Source organism: Toxotes jaculatrix, chromosome 24 (assembly GCF_017976425.1).
Source record: "Toxotes jaculatrix isolate fToxJac2 chromosome 24, fToxJac2.pri, whole genome shotgun sequence".
In the NCBI taxonomy this organism is placed as follows: Eukaryota; Metazoa; Chordata; class Actinopteri; family Toxotidae; genus Toxotes; species Toxotes jaculatrix.
This window is the reverse complement of record NC_054417.1, coordinates 11240154-11260716: the sequence shown is the minus strand read 5'-3', so window position 1 is coordinate 11260716 and position 20563 is coordinate 11240154.

Below are 20563 nucleotides of genomic sequence, written 5' to 3'. Positions count from 1 at the left end.
TCAATTTGACATTGAAATGACACATGGATATCACAAGGCAGCCATTTGAAAACACCTCAAATGAGCAGCATCACAGTCTGGTTATTTAAAGCAGACTGTTGTTTAAAGGTGCTAATCCATCAACCAACAGGTGCTGGCTGCACCCTGGGGCTCCATCTGCAGAGCTGAAGCCTCGGAAAACAAAGGCAGCCTCTCTTCAGGGGCCCTTCTGGAGCCTGTTTATCCCACGTTGATTTCAGAAATAACCCATTTGAGGTTTGGTAATAGCTGCAATCAATAACTGATGTGTCATCTCTGTCAGGTGTGAAAGTCCTGGCTCACAGGCACACAACAGGACTCCAATGCTGCACTGTTTACTACCTGCTACACTCAGACAAGAAACAAAGTTTATCTCAGTTCTAGTAGGACCAGGACTGCTGCATGTCCTTATCCTCCTCTCCTCCATTCCCAGCTGTCTTCCTCCTTTTTCTCCTTTCACCCAGCCCGGCCATCGGCAGGAGGGTCCCCCATATGAGCCAGGTTCCACTGTCGCCTTAAGTGTTTGCTCTGGGGTCAGGCTCTGGGTCTCTGTAAAGCACTTTGAGATCATTTTGATTGTGGAATTAAATTACCAGGACCTGAATCAGAACCAGTGACGCCATAAAAATCAAAAATCTAATCAAAGACAAGTTTAAAAACTATGAAATGCTCTTTAGTAGTTCTTGGTCAGATATATTTGATAAGAGTTATATAGAAAGGTAGAAAAATTATCTGTAAGTTAAAGATTAAATCAACAATGGCTCTTTGATTCTAACAGTGTTTATTGCTGTTTCTGTTGGAGTTAGTGAAGTCTAACATAATAAAAGTTTGACGCAGGGTGCAAAGGCTGTAAATCTTAAATTATCTGAGGGCTAATGGGCCAGGTTTTCCACTATAAGGGCCACCTGGAGACATGGTGGGGAAACAAACAAACATGAAATATTAAATGATTACTATAGAATAAAAGACTGGGGAAAATTACAATTGGGGGAAAATGTATTTATATCTTGGATGTAACAATAAATTGTAAATATGGAGAGGAGCTTTAGCTATTAAATTGTTTCATGGACTGGGTAATTTTAAAATATATTGTTGACAGTGCTTTATTTTGGCAGTAAGTATCCAACATCCTTTGGAGGATGGATGGATGCAACCTTTAAACCAGTTTATTTTGGTGCAAATTTGGTTTTAAATGGATAAAAATTGTAATTTTTTTTAGCCATCAGTGATCCGGAATGATTTTAAAGTTCATTTTATTCCCATAAGTATTCAGAGCCTTTTGCTGTGGCACTCCAAATTGTGGTCAGGTGCATCCTGTTTACTCTAATTACCCTTGAGCGAGTGTGGAGACCTTGATTGGAGTCCACCTGTGGCTAATTAGAAAGGGTCACTCTTCCGTATACAAGATCCCACACTTCACAGTTCTTGTCCAACAAATCCAAGGAATTCTAGATTTTGTGTTTTATTTAGCCTGTGCTGACAGGCAAGGGAGAGAGAAAATGGATATGACATGCAACAAAAGTACCACAAACCATGAATTTCCACCTCTACATGAAGAGTTTAGATATTAAGAAAATGCTTCAATTGACCTTGTTAGGAATTTATGAGCATAGGAGTCACGGTGTCTCCGGACGCTTGACATTTAACCTCATGAATAAAATCAGAACTGGTAGGTTCCATGTACAAAAAAACTGAATCTGGTTGTGTAAAAAACGTATTTTTTATGCAGAAACAAACATACAAATATCTTGATAAATGATGGCCATTATCTGCATTCCTGTTGTGTGTTAGTGTCACCAGCAGAAAGGGTCACAACCCCCCCCTCCTACCCACCCTGCATTAACAGTCTGCTGCACCTCAGGAACATCTTCCTGCTTGATATGGCTCTTGATTTATGTGGCTGTCACGGCTGACGTGCAGTGACCCCTGAGAAGCCCAATAAAATATTCATATCTATGCGCGACACGCCGCTGCCCTACACCCCCCCCCCCCCTCCCCCCCACTCAGTTATTTACAGAAAACACTGGCCTTCTAAGTAAATATAAGCGGCGTCCTATGAAGCTCTGCAGTTTGAGGTTGGAAATTACTACAGCCTCAGGGTTTCGGACAGGCTGTAATCATTTGCGCAAACCGAACCCTGTGGAAGGCTGTAAATAATGTGCGCCTAATTGGGTGTGACTAACAAGGCCTCGAGGTAGTGCTGTGCATTGTGTTCTTACGGCAAGAAATTCACTGGAAACCCCTTTAAAAGTCAAGAGCGTCCAAGAGGGAACGAGAGGATGTAGATGTTAGTGTCATGTTTTTAAAGGGAAACTCCACCATAAATCAGAAATGCATTTTTGAGGATGTTTTTTTTAGGAGCTAGACTTGTGTGAATTTGTGGTGGGCAAATTGTCCCAGAATGCAATTCAAATCAACTAGCAGCAATGACAAATAAGATAGGATTCATGTAACATTATAAATTTCACTTTACAGCCATTGCCATGCTTCCAAATGTGGATCTGAAACAAAAACCTCAACTTTCAACAATCGGCTGCAGTGGACAGGATCATAGCAGACCTCTCCTGGAGTGTCCTCCTGAAGCCTACATCACCTCCAACGCACTATAGGGTCAGCACCACAGCTCAAGCAAAACCACAAGGGGCAATCCAGGGAGGTCAGTGGAGACTTCAGAGATATTTACATTGGGAGATGCAGAACTCAGGCCCATGGAACGCCACCAAGGATGCACACCACCCTGGTCATGGCCTCTACACAGTGTTCCCACTGCGGGCAACGCCTCTGGATCCTCAGGCGTTGCCAGCTCAGTTTTTTTGGTTGTTATTAATAAAGAGAGTAGAGGAAAGTTACATTAGTCCAGGAGTTGCTGCTTGGTTCATTTACGGCCATGTGCTGTACTCGCTAACCACAAATTTTCACATATTTGCATGGTTAGGCCAACCATGCCCTGCCCACGCACTTAGCACATATTTCCCTAACTATTCCTACCATATTCCTGCCAATATGGCTGCTTATTCTCTATTGGTTGTCCATGATGCTGATCAAGGGAAAGGACAACATATTGGACCAGGATCTGCAGGTGTGTTGACAAAGGGCTGGTGTGGTTGTCTTTGATTCCCACCACTAACCCAGGACACTGTAGTAGAGTGATTAACAGTCAAAGTCGACCTGATGTACGTCTGCCTCATTAGCCTTCCTGCAGAGAAATGGATCAGTCTTGTAACATTACTTCACATATTTACACTCCAGTAATTAGAAATTACAAAGTCAGATCCTCATTGCTGCATCTTTTATCAGTGAGATTAATTGTCTTGTCACAAGTGCATAATTCTATTGGCTAAGTGAGTAAGGCCATGAGGATGGGGAAATAAAAGAGGCAAAAAAAAAGGCAATTAAATCATCAGACTCATACAGAGAATTTCGATTATCACAATCTACTAATATATGTGTTAATAAATGAAATAAACATATAAATATATGCACAAAAGGAAATTTGAAATATCAAATCCTCAAAACTCTGTCAGTCACCCCTCGTTAATTGTGATGTTGAGCGACTCTCAGGACTCTGTAGGACCCAGTATTCTTTGATAGTGGTCCACATGGATCCCTTTGGACCTATTTCCATTTGTTATTTCAAGTGTCTCAAGTCCAAATAAAATCCAGATGAGATTTTAGCCACATTTTTGCTGTTTTTCCTGTTGCCCGTGGCCCTTTTTGTGTCTCTCATCATCTTCTATCTCAATTTTTAGTATTTCCTGTTTTATTTTGTACTTATGTCTCGTGTCTCTGCACTGATGTTACTTCCTGTTGTTTTTGTTTTTTTTTGTTTCCCCTCTGTGATTGCCTGCCCCGCCCTCATGTGTGTCACCTGTTCCCTATTACCTCTTTTAAGCTATTTAAGCTTCTGTGTCCTTGTCCTCTTGCTTCTGTCTTTGCCTTGCTTCATTCTGTCCTGCAGGGAGGACATGAAAAGTCTTACTTCCTTCCATAGTACATGAAGTTAATCTGCTGTAAACTGTGCAAACTTAAAGTAGCTCTTTGTTCCCCTCCAACACCCTTGTGTACATAATATAAAATGATTATATAATGAATCCTTTATGCGCTTCTTCTAAATGTGACCCTGGACGGTCAGGTAAAACCCGAGGCCCGTTAAATGTAAAGCATTAGTGCTGCCTTAATTATACACTGTCGGCTGTGCAGCAGTTGCAAAGTGCTCTGTGGTGGATTTGTTGATGAGTTGTCAGAGCAGGGAGGATTAACGCTCAGATGTAATATTAGATTACTAGCAAAGCTGCCAACCTCATCAAGGCATATAGTCTTTTTATTTTCAGTCTTTTAGAAATAAATACACAGACTAAGGTGAACAAAATCCACAATATGAAACAAATCAAAGCTTGGCCTCCGTAAGGTCTTTGAAATATAATGCAGAAAAAAAAACTGTCTTCCAGCAACTGGCAGTTTAGTTTAAACCTGTAGACTCCCAGGAAATAGGTGTTAAGGCAAAGTCAGCCAGAGAGCCCATATCATTTCTGATCTATTCTGGTTCAGATACTTTGGTGTCTTAAATCCCTTTGGACAAATAACAGCTCGCAAACAGTTTATAGACTGAGTCTGCTTTGCTCATTTTTTTTATTTTTAGAGTTCATAAAAATCCGACAGGTGCCTTTAAAAATGGGGATAGAAGAAGAAAAACAACCTGTATGGTTCTAGGTCTTTTGATATCAGGAGATAAGATTTTACATCTGAGACAAAGAAAAAATGAAGTCAGTTGTAATTCTTCTAATTATTCATTTGTTCTACAAGCTGATAGCGCAGCGCCCACGCTTTGAATCCAATGTGTTGCTTCTCACTGACGCAATTGCAAGAAAATCAACAGTGTCCATTATGATATTAAAAAAGAGAAACCAAACCTGCACTTTATAAACGCCGTTAATGGCCTTGGAGCAGTTAGTGTATTGCTTGTCCTGCCCTCAGTTGGCCTGACTCAGGCGCGCCAGCAGCTGTCAGTCATGTTGATGAGCCGTCTTAACAGCCTGCGGCTGTGGTAAAAGCCGCTTGGAGCCCCCCCCCCCCCCTCAAGGAGGCAGCTGATTGCAGCTAGTCAGCTATAAATAAAGCTTTGTGCGGCATGTTAGCGTCGGAGCCATTAGAAAAACTTTTATTTGTCTGTTTCTTAGAGCTCTCTGCAGCTGTTGTCTATAAAGTCAATAACTACAATCCTGCATACACTTAAAATGATGAAGATGAAGAAAACGGTTTTCAGAGGAGAAAGAAAAGACCCCCCCATACAACCACCTCTCATCATGTGACTAGACTCCATTTCCCTTTAAATCCCCCAGCATCATCCTAACATTAATTTCAATGTTACATGTAGAAACTCTAACTTGCTCAAGTCTGCGTTGCCGTGGCAATAAAACACAGGGAGATGCTGCTGTGTATGTGGACTGGCTGTTCCAGGGGGAAAGCATCTCTGATTAGCTCTGTCAGGGGCTACATGATCAAAGCAGCCATGAACTGTGAATCACAGATTTCGAAGGGCTGAAGTCGGAATAGCCTCGGTTTTGGCGGGGAGGACTGCGGGGCGAGCGCAGCCCCCCGTTCGTCACATCCCGTCTCCGGTTCTCCCCATTAACTTTTAATCTGGAGTGGTGTGGAAATTCAGTGCTCTGTAATGCTGCTTGTTCCATGCTCTGCTTCTCCTCTGATCTCCTCATAAAAATGTATAATTCCCACTGTCATCATGGGAGAACTAGAGGACAATATTAATATATTCTAGAGAAATTGGAATGTGCGAAGTGCTCGGAGTGTTGCCCGCTAGAGCAAGTACCTCAAGCACTGTGATTATGGTGCTTATCCCTTCAGGAATAATTCAGCACAATACAAGCTTTCTGAGCTGCGTTTGCTTCTGATGAATCATATTTACAGTGTCCTTTATTCGCCATCCATCAACGCTTGGGGGACTGAGGCGGTCTTGCAGGGGAAACTGCTCGCAAAACGGTCGTCTAGGTAAATAAAGGTCGGTTTGAATCAGTTGGAAAGCAAGGATGTGAGAAAGCAAAATCACAAGCAGAGAGGCCAGTATTTAAAAAAAAAAAAAACAAAAAACAAAAACGTCACGAATCCCCCTCTCACTCAGCAGGAGATTTCAAGACACCAGAAACTTACTTAACTGTTAGATTCCATTTTAATTCCATTTAATTTTAATTCCAAAACCTCCTCCACTCTCACTATATAATTTATTTGTTTAGTTTAAATTATTAGTGACCATAAATTGGTCAACTCTTAATATATTGAGCTTATAAGAACATCAAACTAATTTGTTTGTTAAGACCCTTTAGATTTTCTGGGAATTTAGTGATTTGTTCACAAGAGTTAATAACATGTGTCCACATATTAGTAATTCATGCTATTCCAATTAATCAATCCCTTCCTTTTGGATTAATAATTTGTGCCCATGAAATAATAATTCGAGCTCAAAAATTAGCCCCAGAATTAATAACTCATGCACACAAATGTGCAAATCCTTCTCATGTATATTCCTTTACACATGATGTCACAATTCATATATGTTTATTGCAGTGAAGTCAGAATCTACACTGAAAAAAAGTTAAAGTTGCATTCATGCAAATATTAATGACAATAAAACAGTTTGGCGCCAATGCAACGTAATCCAGGGTTCTTCCTGAATTGATAAATATCAAAGTTCTATCTGGTGAAACAGATTAAGAATGAAGTCTTCTTCATTTCCTGAAGAAAACATGGAGGCAGTTCCCAAATCCACTGATGCACAAATGTAATTTCCTTCAAACGTGTTCCAGAAAACAGAGAACAGGGTAATCATCGCTTTAAGGTCGCCACCTTATACTCCCATGTTTAGTATCTGACCTCGTCCTGCCTCCACTCACAATATTTACACTCCTTTAAAGCTCCTGGACATATCGCTGACATACAACAGCGTTTCTTTGTCCCACTCGTGTGGGAGGGGAAGCTGAAATCAATTCAATCTTCTCTCCCAGGAGTCCTCTTTGACTGACTTGGCTCTTTTTTCTTCTTTCTTTTATTTTTTTTCTTTGTGGCTGTCCAGGCATTCAATCTGTCTTCCACTTCCACTAGTCAAAGAGCTCTTGTGCTCTCCCGGGCCTTGGAAGTGCTAAAAGTCGCGACCCTTCATTACCTGGACTTTTCGGGGGGGTTTTGAACAGCTTCTCCTCTGGGCTAACTTGTAAGTGGCATTGCAGCGCTGTGCTGTCTGTGCAGAGAGGAGGTAATTTTGCAATGTGCTGGCATGGACCTTAATTCAAAAACAGGTCCACTTAAACCTGACGCCGGGTTCTGGTTTTATTTGAGCAGCCTCCCTCCCTTCCTCCCTCTACCTTGAGAGTTTGAGCCCTGCAGATGACCTGAGTCTACTGTAGCTCTTGGAAACTAGATTCTGTAGGCTTTGGTGATTAAAAAAAAAACAAAAAAAAACAGACCGACCCAAAATATTCCAGTGCAGCAGTGAATGATGTGTGTGCCAAAGATAAGTGGTTAACAAAGCAACCAAAGCAAATCTTGCAATGAGAATATTTTAATTTTCCGCCCCAGAATCACTCGTTGCTTTTTGGGCTTGTTTGCAAGTTGTCTTCTTTGTCAAATCCTTGCCTACGCTACCAACAATGCAACTTGGCTATGGTCAGATATTATTTAGCATCATGCTTTAGAAGCTAATTGTAGCCTTTAGGTATGAGTCTCAACTAGAAATGAACTTTCTCAAAGTTTTAGTCTCCAGACCCGACTAAGACAACCTTTGCTGTACTTGATCTAAAATGTAATGTGGTGTTAATTCATATAGTTCTGAAACATATCATGCCTTTATACTTAATATGGTTGTTACTGGTGTCCAGAAATGTCTGAGTACTAATGGTTACAGGCCCCCGCTGCGTTGGTGGTGTCATTAAATTGCTCTGGCTGCTGAGTTTGATTCACAGAATCTAGGACAAAGCCTCCTTGGACACTGCAGCTCTGTGGGGAAGCGGCAGGGGCTGGAGTGAAGGAGGCTGGAGGAAGTCATTACACACATTTGTAATTAACAGCTGGAACTGAATTAGGATTTGCTGTATCTCTTGAATTCTCATTTTCACAGAGGTTTAGATACAGGAAGAAGGAAAAAAATGGCGATGTTTTAAAGGAAATACTTTGACGCCACATATTTGACAAACAGATGTAACATTTATTACATGACTTCAGCAGTTCAACAGATTTCTGCAGCGTGGTTTAGAATTTGTATATATTACATGGAAGAAAGTGGATCCTAGATAAAAACGCCCAGCGACCAAGAGCCTGCAGAAATATTTAGCGAGAGCTCGTGATAAGAGTTTGCGGAGTAACAGTTTTCAACATTTCACCCCGAGCAGCTGCCCAGTCTCATGAGGAATTACGACAACCATCATCATCAACAAAGACGCTGTCTAAAAACTGCACATCACTCGCCTTCGCCTTCTTGATCTGAAGCAGCAGCAAGTGTTGTGTTCATCTTGTTGTTCCCCGGACTCGTGGATCTCGTTTAACACTAGATTAGAACGGGCTGTGTCTTTTACTATGTTGTACACTTGTGAGCCCTGTCTCCGTGAGAGGTTGCCAGGCAACCTGCAGGGATGCTGCAACAGAACCTGCTTGGTTGGGACGAACCTTGCAGTTTGCTCACAGAGCTTCGCCCGCTGACAAAGACCACAAGATGTGGTCGAAAGTTCCACAAAAGTCTAACTCCATGACACATATACATATGAGCCACTGGAATCGGCTGGCTTTCTTTTGCTGCCACTTTGCAGCAAGCGTTAGTAAGCTCTGTTATTTCAAGATGGCTTATTCAGTCATATGCTTTTACCAGAGCTTTTTAAATGTTAAGGCCGCGCCATCTTTCTGCAAACCTCTCCAACCTCTACCGGACCCTTTTGGATGAGTCCACCTGCCTGTTGCTCCTTTTTATCCTGATATTTCATTGTTATTATTAATATTAAATGTTGATTCTTCCCTTTCTTTTGTTCTTTTTGTCTTTCTAACCTAACCTTGTTCAGTCTCATTATCAGCTCATCAGTCATTTGCGAAGCACTCTGAACCGCGCTGACCTACGCTAAAGGTGCCTCACAAATAAAATTCGATTGATTTGAAGCCTTGAGCTGCACACAAATACACACTGCTCACTTTACATGAATGCACTGGACTGTATTCTGTAGATGTAGCTGCCAGGTTTTATTATCCTCACCACAGTCAGGGGATTTGCTGCCATGTTTGCGGCCTTCTGTTCCTTGTGATATTTGCTAATGTTCTAATCGTCTTGAGACTTTAAAGTAAGAATATCAGACATCTTTATCAATGCCAGAATTAAGTCATGTAACTTTTATTTTTACTTTTTTTGTGTTTTTCTGTTATTGGAAAATAGGGGGAAAAATATTCAAGATTCAAAAGAGATTCAAGAACACCTATAGAACACCTATGGAAGATTTAGGGACGAGATTATGGACAGCTTTTGGTTGGACCTTTCCCATAGTAGGTGGTCTTCCTTGAGTTTTTCCCTGATCAGATCTACATAGGTACAGGTAGAGATAGGTTGGATAAAAACTGAATGATCTGTAGAGACAGAAGTGATGGAGTCAGCAGCGTATTGGGGGCCGTTTTGCTGCCAGCCCGGTGGCATCTGATCCCCCCCACCCCCCTGTGACAAGTTCGTTCTGCCTGCTCTGTTTCACATTCTGTCTGCCCGAGCCCGGAGACAGATGCCATCATATTTACACAAACAACCCCTGCTTTTTCCATTTCAGCACAGCGTGTCACATGTCAGGTCTGTCTTTCGGTGTCAATAAAGCAACATTTGGGGGGGGGGTGCATGTTGCTGCACAATCCCATTGAGGGTGAGCCAGCAAGTGTTCTGGGTGGGACAAATCAGCCCAATCTTAAACTATGCTACATAATAGTAATATCATATAATGATAATTTGAGAAGCCATTTATCAAAACTGATTTTATTAATGGGTTAATGATTAAACTCTTAATTGTGAGAATAGCATTACAGTGATCTTGATTTCAAGATTAACCTCAAGAAAATAAATGAAAATCAGCTTTAGCTTGAGAAGAAATTAGAGGACTGTGGAACTCTCTAAGTGACCAAAAACTCCTACAATGTACATATAATATATAATTATTGGTTTAAGTTGCTTAATTTAGCTTGTGTTATTTGATATTTGCAGCTACATCAAGATGGCCTGACCTTTTGTTTTTGGCATGTTAATCCTCGAAAGGATATTTTTGTGTCCCCAACCTGTTCATCACACATCACATCTGGCCCCCTTCAGAACTTTTGTGAGGGGCCCCCAGATTAGGAACTACTGAGCTACAGTTAATGATGAAGTAGCCATGCTTGTGCTATCTTAGCTTAAACCAGGATTTAGGTGTTTGTGCATCACGAAAAACACCCGAAACTGGGAATAGAGTTTCATATCAAGTGAAAAAAGCTCCGAAATCCTGAACATGCTGTGAAAATCCTCGGCCTATACATTTTATTTCATTTTTTCCGTCTGTACAGCGCGTTAGGTTTTTCTCAAAATGCCAAGATGAGAGAGAAACGTAGTGGATTTTAAAGCCCTAGCAGGCTGCGTGAAACCCAAGGCTTTTGTGCGAGGCCCTCTGAATGAATCCCCACCACCAACACCACCCTCCGAGACGGAGCCCAAACATGTGAGCACTGCAGCTCATCCCTCATTATTGATATGTAGAAGCCCCGTGGGGCCTTCTATTCACACCGCCCTGTTATTCTTCACTGTCAGTTTTTCTTTGTGTCTGCTATTTTTACATGATGTACCAGGGGGGCTGTGGAGGGGAGGGACATGTTGGTGTAACAACAAGCATAAAAATAAATAAATAAATAAATATATATATATATAAATAAATAGAAGCGCGTTGATTGTAGTAATTAAGCGTGGCCGTTTGCGCAGTTTGCATAAATTAGCGCTTCGATCACCACTCGCCAGGATTTGTCCGTGTTCAACGGAGGGGAAAAAAAAAACTTCCTCAGCAGCAATTTTTTTTCTTGACAAGCCCTAAAATCAAAGCGAGGCAACGATTACTAAAACATCAATAATAGTTTAAAGAGCGCATTCCCCTCTCTTAATTAGCATGCGGGTGTCACCTTGCCTCTAACTCAATAATGCGACCGTGTGCATACAGATCATGTGTGGATGTGAAGCTCCCCTCTGCTAATGAGAGCACGAGGTATCGCAATTTAAAAACTCCAGATCTGTTCAGAGGCCCAGTCCATACATAATTGTATATCATCGCGGCCCACGGCTGATTAAAAAGCAGTGACCATTGTTAGTTAATGTGTCATTACGGTGGAGGCGCACATGCCAATGACTGTGACCTTGTTGACCAGTAAGGCGGAGTTGTAGTAGAAAAGTTGATGGGAATTTAATTGAATAAGGTTAATGGGCAAATATTCAGGAACTTGAATGCATTCCATTTACATTTATGTACCACATGTGAGAATGGATGGTGATTTAGACTACAATATCACTTCAAATTAAGGTTAAAGGACTAATTGTCATTTTAGTTAAATGTTAAAGGACCAGTGTGTAGAATTTCAGGGCATCTAATAACAGAAACTGTGCATAATATTCATAATTATATTTTATTTATTTATTAGTGTATGATGATTAGTGTCGTTTGAAATGCCCTTCATATATAGAAAGGGAGTGGGGCCTCTTTAAAGGTGCCCACCATGTTGCGCCACCATGTTTGTACAGTAGCCCAGAATGGACAAACCAAACACTGACTCTAGAGAGGACCTTTTTTGTGTTTTTATGTCACTTTAAGGCCACCATATTTTACTTCTACATTTACCATATTCTACATGCCATTAGACGCTACTAAATCCTACGCACTGGTCCTTTAATGAAGTAAACACACTGTTTTGGCACTCCAAGACCGCCATTTTTTCCTTTTTTTAACCTTAACCAAGTGATGTCAGTCAAACATAACACTCCTTAATTGCTGTGAGTGAGACAAATTTTAAAACCTGGAAAATATGTTGGTTCTTTCGAAACCTGCATTGTTTACATCCATGTTTACTGTTTACTTCTTCTCCACTGCCATTGGTTGGTAGCTCGTAATCCGTGAACGTGTGCAACTTCACTGCTCTCATGGTCAGCACCGTCTACAGAAATGATCTAACTTCATCAGAGATTAAAGGAGATTGTCCTCACCATAATGAGAAACACACACACATCTCCCATCGCCCAATGAGCAAGCTTTTAGCTTTATCTTGCATCTGAGATCAGCAGCTCAACACTCCTCCTGGACCTCCTCAAAGGAGATAAGCATCTAAAACGCTCTTCTGGCGTCTGTTTTATCTGCAGCCTCTGTTAATGTGGCTCATTACCCCCCACCTCACCCCACCCCAGACTGGCTTTTAGCTGGAGGAGTGTAAAGATGGAGAACACCATCAGACTCCTCCACACCTCACACCACCCTGCAGCTCACAGGAGCTGGTACACCTGACTGCATTGCTCAAGAGCTCAGAGAATGTGAGGCAATTTCTTCCTTGTCAATACCTGATGCCTGTATTACCCACAATGCAACATGTTGACCACTGACGATTGTTGTTTTTGCAGAACTGGCTACGAGGTGTGGGCTTCAGATGCCTAGCAAGCTCTCTTCTTTCTAACGCACCTGAGGACATTTACATTGCCCAAGACCTGCCCCATTGAAGCTCGGCAGCCAATCAGAGATCCTGAACCTGTGCCTATGTTGATATCTAACTTTATTTAAATAATATATATCTTTTCATCATGGTCATTACAGTAAATCATGTGTTTACATCCAAGTGATAGATGTAGCAACTTTATGAACCATGGTCATACCTTAAGCTTAACCTAATTACTGTAACCATGGTGATAAAGGTTCTTCTAGTCAATCAGGTTAAAGGGGCCATACAGCTATTTAGAATTAGAGGCAGATAAATAAAATATTTAACGCTGCAGAGGCTGAGATTTGTAGTCCCTAGGTGGTCAAGCTCTAAAAACACTAGGTCCTCCATAATGCAAGCAGTTCTATTATTGGACGCTGTCCCCTGACATATTTGCGATATAGTTTCTGTTATCAATTTGTATTCTCCAAACCTAAACTGAGATTAAACCGATTAGAAGACATTGTCCAAACTTTCCCTCCTCATTATCCTTAGATTTCCACTGAAATTTGAAATCAAGAAGTGCGTCACTCCTGAGAGCACTCTGGCACTGGCGAGTCCAGCACCTGAACCCAATTGCCGGACCCAGGAACACCCACTCCTCCCGGGCCTGGCGGCAAACAGCTGAAACACTTGCACGCTTTATCGTGCGGAGCATGCCACCTTTTACACTTTACCGTCCATTACGGTTCAAAACTCATAATGGACACCTCTGGGAATATAAACACCCCCCCCTTCCCAAAAAAAAGAGGAAGTGGTTGCTTTGCCCTAGGAGGAAGTGTTATTACTTTTGCTGAGTCATGAATAATGGATGCTGTATAATCCCCTTGGATGATAACTACCCTGATCGGCATGGAGGAAGAGGCTGGAAATAGAAGCGGGAGACAAAAAAAAAAAAGAAAAAAGAAAGATGACCTCTTTTTACGGAATCATAAACCCCAACCTTACCTCCACCAGCTATGACATAACTGCCCTTTTCCACACACACACACACACACAACATCTATTTTGTTGCTTGCAAATCCATCCACCTTGACAAAGTGTGCGCGCATGGGTCCGATTAGACATGTGGAGGATCGCTATAGCGACGGCTGGATGCTTTATGTCGGCTGCAAAATCTGCCCCTATCTACTGCATAGATGGATATCTGTAACATCTCTTAGGCAAGTGATTGTATTACAGTGGCTGACGGGACCAAAGCACATCTATTTCAGAGCAAGGTTCTTTGGATTGTGTTAGAGAGCTGAATACCAAGCAGATCTGGGAGGCAGCAGCTGCAGATCAACTGCTCCCCCAAATGGCTAGAAAGTGGTACTACACCCCCCTCCCCTCCTCAACCCCCCCCCCCCCCCCACACCCACCTGCGAAGAACTCGTCTCAGAGGACACACCTACGCATCAGATGTAATTCAGCATCACTCGGCGCTGCATGCCCCCACAGAAGCACACTCACTCAAAGAAGCTTGCGCACACACACAAACACTCCCCCACACAGACAAATCTGTGTATGTTACTCATGTCCACAACAATTGTGAAATAAAAAAAAAAGACATAATAAACAAAAGCCTCTTCCTCTATCTGTTCTCTGATTCCTAATGACTATTGTCTGAACCTCCTTGAAGGATGAAATAGCAGCCGTTCTCCACAAACTGCGTCTGGCTGAATAGATGCTGATACAATGGCCTGCGGGCTCTGTTCAAAAACCTTTATTTTTTTCGTCTTTTTTCGAAATGAATGTTTAGACAACATCCATACAGCCGCCGCCGCTGAGGAAAATCTCCAAATAAAGAAGTCTGGCTGACTCTCATTGTGTCCTACAATTTGATTTTTCTGAGAATCAGCCAGTGTGGAGATTCTTTTTTATATAGTTGTCATTTTTTTCTGTACAGATCAACATCCTTTATGCCTTACAATCTTCTTTAACATTAACCAATTCTCAAGGACACAATGTGCATGAAGAAAATCACAGTAAATGGGAAAACAAGTGAATTTAATCACTCAAATGATCTGAAAAGTGAAGCCTTAAAGGGTTTATTCACAAAATACCACAAACATACATAAAGGCAGGATGTACTGCTGTTAGCGACAAGGTTTTTAGGTCAGGGTGGAGGGAAAACTCAGCTTTACATCATCATCAAAGTCACACACACACACACACAGTCTGTGGTGTAGAAATGGTAGGATATCGTCAAAGCCAAATGTCTTTTTTTTTTTTTTCAAAGGAAAACTACAAAGCTGTGAGCGGCAGCTTGACTTTTACAGAATGGTGACCTAACCTTTTCAGGTCAGGAACTCACAAAAAGGGGGGAATAATGTGTGAGATAGGGCGGCTCAGAGAGAGAGGTGGTGGTGCTGGAGGGTTGGGGGTGGGGTGGGGGTGGGGTGGGGTGGGGTGGGGGGGTTGCTATGCGCTGCTCTGACGCAGCAATGTCAAAAGTCAGTGATGACGCTGGGTGACTTTTTAGTCGCACTGATTGCTTTGGGCTGTCCAGGTGTGTACCAGACGAGGCTACAGCTAACTGCTAACCCTTAGCAGCTGTAGCACATAGGTGGATGGATGCACTCTACACCCACAGCAACATTTCCCCTGCTTATTAAAACCATAGCAGAATTTCATATACTTCCTGTTTAGCTTTACAAGCTACCAGCTAACGTTTACAGCCAAAGAGCGAGTGTCAGCGAGAGTCCCTCGCCCATTCACTGCTGGTAGAAGGCATTAATTGGTCAATATCCTATATGTTTTTTTTATTAAAGGCCAATATGAGGCAGCAATTTGATCCAGTCTAACCGCTGCTTATTTCCCAGTAGAGCCACCAATGCAAAAGTGTCCTGTACAATAAGCTACTGTTAGGCCACAGTGGGATCTACCAAAAGGCAGATGTGCTGTAATAGTAATATTACATCTAATTTTATCTTATGTCAAGTCAACAGTGCCGATGCTACTCAGGGACTGCAACCTTAGAAATTTGGTGAAGGGGTCACAAACTACATTAAGAAACATTATTATTATTCTTATTAGCTTGCATGAGATGATTTCCTGCTAATGAAGACCTTGTTTAATGGTCGAAAGCTAAAAAAAAAACAAATAAGTTGCATCTTGCAATATGATTGGATGTATCCCAAATAAGTCAAATTTAACAGCCTTTTAAAAACTACTTGATGATTAATTCATTATTTTAAGGCAGAAGAAGAAAATTACTCAGTGGCGTTTTTTTTTTTTTTTTCTTTAGTGATTTATTGATGATGTCATTAAAAGAGGTCAAGAACTGCTACGACTTGATTATGATCTTGTGCTACTGAAACTACTCTTTCATTTCAATAAACTCTGTCTGTAAATATGCTCTTTGTGTTTACGGCCACTTGTGTAATGACTGCCGGAGCTAATTATGCAGGCTTCCCTGCTCAGCGTTTCCAAGCCCACGGTGATCAATGGAATTGTCAGGAGAACGTCCCGCTTTGACCGGAGGCCTAAACAAAAACCCTGGAATGGCTAATGTCAGTCTGGTGGATGTCTCTCTTGGTATTGATCGTCCTTTACACGGCGTGCTCTGAAGGTGGTGGGGGGGGTTCGCTACACGCTCTCATGCTGCGATCGAGCATTGAAATTGAAAACAGATTGCCTCGAGGCGCCCTGTTTATAATCAGTTTGTATGTTGTTCGAATTAGCTGGGACATGGCATCTGTCTCATTAGAGACTTGCCTGCCCTGCAGCATACAAGCATGAAATGCTGTTATGTGTGCTATGTGTAATGCAGAGGGGATGGGGGTGGGGATGGGGGGGGGGGATCCCCTGTGAAAAATGATCCACTCCAGAGAAATACGACAGCAGCAGATCGGAGAGATGAAACATGTCTGACTCCCCTTGTTTATTTTTTAAATAAATATTTTTGCACAGACAGAAGACAAACAATGCTGCCATGCAATTGGTGGAAATCTCCCATGTGGGGGCGAGGTGAGGCGAGGTGATCCTCGAATTGACAAGGGGTTGTGAGTTTTTCTTTCGGAGGTGAACCTCTCATCCCTGAAATGACTGTCAGGGATCAACATGGTGGTTTAAATCAGCGTAGGAGCACAGTTGTGTAGCAAATCCTACATTCTACAGGATTACATGCAGTTAAAGGAACAGTTCCCTAAAAGTTAAAAAACTAACTTGACAATCCTTGGAGCTGAGGTTGGCTTAGCATACGTTTCATCATCTTGGACACACTTATAAAAAAACTTTATTTATATACTTAAGCTTTCAAAAACCTATGTAAGTATTTTCCTACAAAGCTCATAGGAAACTGTCTTCAGTACCAGGTCTGGAACAGTTTGGCTAGTTTGAAAGTTCAGTTCAGTTTATCACTTGGCTGCCAAAGCTAATTTACTTTATATTATATCCTCTTTAAACACTTATCCACATATGCATCATTGAGGTGATAATTATATTCTATGTGTAGTAAAATTGAGCTCTTTTTAAAGGAGGTTTGGTATACTGTTCTCCTTCCTATACCTTTCATTACAACTCTTTGCTAGTGGGTGCAGGTCATATGAAGCCCATATCCAGCTTGAGTTTAGTTATTGATTAGATTTGTAAGCAGAGCCTGGAGCCTGGGCTGTAGTGGAATGTAACGTCATACGGGCACAGAACACGGGCAAGATGAGAACTTTTCATTTCGGGGGGGTGCTAATAGTGATACAAAACTCCTGCTGTCTATTTTCTCCCAATTCAGAGATGGATTTTCAGAGGTATTTTTGGAATAAAGGATGAATATTTAATCACACGGCCTTGTAACTAGCTTCAAGGTTCAGCGGGGAGAAATAATTCATGACCGTCCTATTTGATGTTTGCAATTTTATCAGTAAAATAAGGGACAGTGTATGCTATGTTGTTTAGGAAGTGCTGGAATGATAAGAGAGCTACAAGTCTGGACTCTTAAAGAGAAAGGTTAATCTAATGTCCAATTAGATTCCTTTATTTCACGCATAAGTTTTTCCAAATAGTCTTTGAAGGAGAAAGAGATTATGGTGATCATAGGAAGGAATGTAGTTCATATTCAGGTTTGCAAACAAGCCTGTGTAGTGTTTATTTGTTGCGGCACGCCCGAGTGGGAGTTAAGATTCAGAAAGCTGCTTCAGGATGTGAAGTTGTCCAATTACACCGAGGCCCCAAAAACTTTTAGCCCTTTTCTTCCAAGCGTCCCATCACAAAAAACGATTGAGTTTCGACTGGGGGGGGGCCCAAATGTGATACTGCTTTTTTTTCCTTTTTCTTTTTTTTCCCCCCTCCCTCTGTCTGTCTGAGCATCCGTTCCAAGAATCGCAATCACAGTTTTTCCCCTCCGTCCTCCTCCTGAAGGATATCCAATTTTCCCCTTCCTTAAATAGTTTGTCCTCCACTTTCCTGAGGACACACAGTAAGATTTCCGAAATTGCCTGCGATGACGGGGCTTTTGCTGCTTATTCCTGTGATCGATTTTGTTTTGTTTTTTTTAAATCTGCTGCTTCAGAATATTAAAGTCCTCAAATTGTGCCGTCACTTTAGCCTGAACTCCGTCTGTACTCGGGTGTAATTCCATCAAAGCCCCTGGTTGTGTAGGAGAGCAACTTTCTCTTTCTTTGTTGTGTGTCAGTAACAAATCTTTAATTAGTCTCACAGGATGTGCAGTGAAACGCCTCGAATTCTGAGCCGACGTGATGAATCATGCTCCTCGCACTCCGCTATGCAGATGCGCGGTGATATGACAATGATAGGTACACGTTTGCACATGTGATCGTCCTAATGGCCTTTCAGCGAGGCGTCACCTCTCCCCTCTCATCTGTCACATCCAGTCTCTTCCTGTTACCCTTCCAGCCTCTCTGCCCCGCTTTCAATTTCACTTTGATTTCTCCCCTCTCTTTCCTTGGCTCCACTTTTTTTTTTTTTTCGATCTACAGGAACTATTTGATCTTTTAACAGATTTACTTTATCAGCGTGACCTTGCGACGTCTTTCCGACAGGGCTTCTGTTGGGGTGTAGTGGGATGAGGGAGAAAAAAAAAAAAAAAGAAGCCTTTAGGCCTTTATCAGCTAGTCCAAACCCTGAGAAGTATAATTACCCCAACACAGAAACATTCAGTCCAGTCCTCACACTGGATGTGACTCAGATAATGTTCCCTCTGCCATTTTTCTGAAAGTGCCTCTTGATTATAACTTTGCGCTGGATAATGAGTCTGATATCTGAAATTGGACTTCTTCATTTTCTTTTTATCCATGAATTTCATGGACTCTGGGACAAGAGCCCATGTTCCACACATGCACACACTCTCTCTCCCTCTCACAGCTAAGCCTCGCCGCCACAGGCTTTCCGCTGAATAACCACCGTCTCCTTTATCGAGGGGAATAATTAAATCACAGCTCAGTGCTGAAGCATCGTGAGCTCGACCTCTGCTGTTACTGGAACAGTGTTGAAGGAGTCTGGTTGATATTGCTCTGGTACATGTGTCTAAATGTGCTAGACCCCCTGAAAGAAGCAAGCCAGTATAGGTGTTTCAGTGGAACAGTAGTCCTGATGAATATTCACAACATGAAGTAAAAATGATAGTAATTTTAGCATAACAATAACTTGAAAATGTGACCTCAAATTAACTCCAATGGATCTCATGAGAAATGTTACTAATATGAAGACATTTTCGGAAACTTGATTTTAAAAGCCTTTCTTTTTATATTCTCCTTTACGATCTGAGTAATGATGATGTCGTCATCCTCAGCAATGGTAAGGCTCATTATTTTTGCAAAATCATAATGAAAATTTTCTCATGATTCCAAGATATTGCCGTAATGAGAACACTCAATTTTCGGCCCCCAAAAGCACCAAATGTGGATTCATCCGTGACTGAAAATAGTCCCCAACAAAAGCAGCATTTCCTCTTCCTTAAAGATCTAACTAATGATGATGCCATCATCCTCAGTAATGGTAATACTCATTATTTTTGTCATTAATTATTAATCATTAAATGTTTATTATAATTTTTTATGGTATATGTCTTCAGTAAAAATCAATGGGCTTTTTTCTTTTCTTTTATTCAGGAATCACCCTAAGCCTCTTGATAAAGATGATGCTGTGAAGGTATAATTTAGTGTTTTGTGAGAATATTCAACATATGTAAATGTTTTCTTGCCTGCAGGTTTATGTAGTATGTAGTGTGTTCACGCTGGTCCTTTAGAATACTGACAAACTGAAAAGAAAAAGTTTCCTCCAAACTCAGACTAATGAAACAGTTTTAGGCAAGTCAGCAGCTCCTGGAGGCGTAGTGAGGCAGGTTTTATGAACTGTTAAATAATCTCCTCTCACACCACACACACACTGCAGGGTCCTCTGCTCAAATGATATATCATACAAGTAATAACACGCTGACTTCTCCCATTGAGATCTTTAAAGCTGATACTGAGTTTAAAAAAAAAAAAGAATAAAATAACCTGTAAAACATTTATATATGTCCCTATGTGGACTTTGTGACTAGGTCACCTGACTTCCTCCTTTGCTATCGTAACAATTACTACAGCCATTAGAGGGTCTATGGTGTCAGTCTCACGCATCACTAAAGATAATCCAGTGATATACATTAATAAAACTCAAGCAACATTGAGTGCAGGTCCTTTAAGAGCTCAGTGCTTCTTCTGGGAACACATTTTGCTGTTCCGCTTTTCGAACATAAATTATTTTAGGCTTTGTGCACCTTAATTCATCTCTCAGAACCATCTGTTAGACCTTTACCAGACAAAAAGCTTCATACTCCCTCCATTATTTCAACAGCTCTCTACCAACACGTTGCCTCCTCTGATGGCAGCTCAGCTCTGCTTTTTCTGCA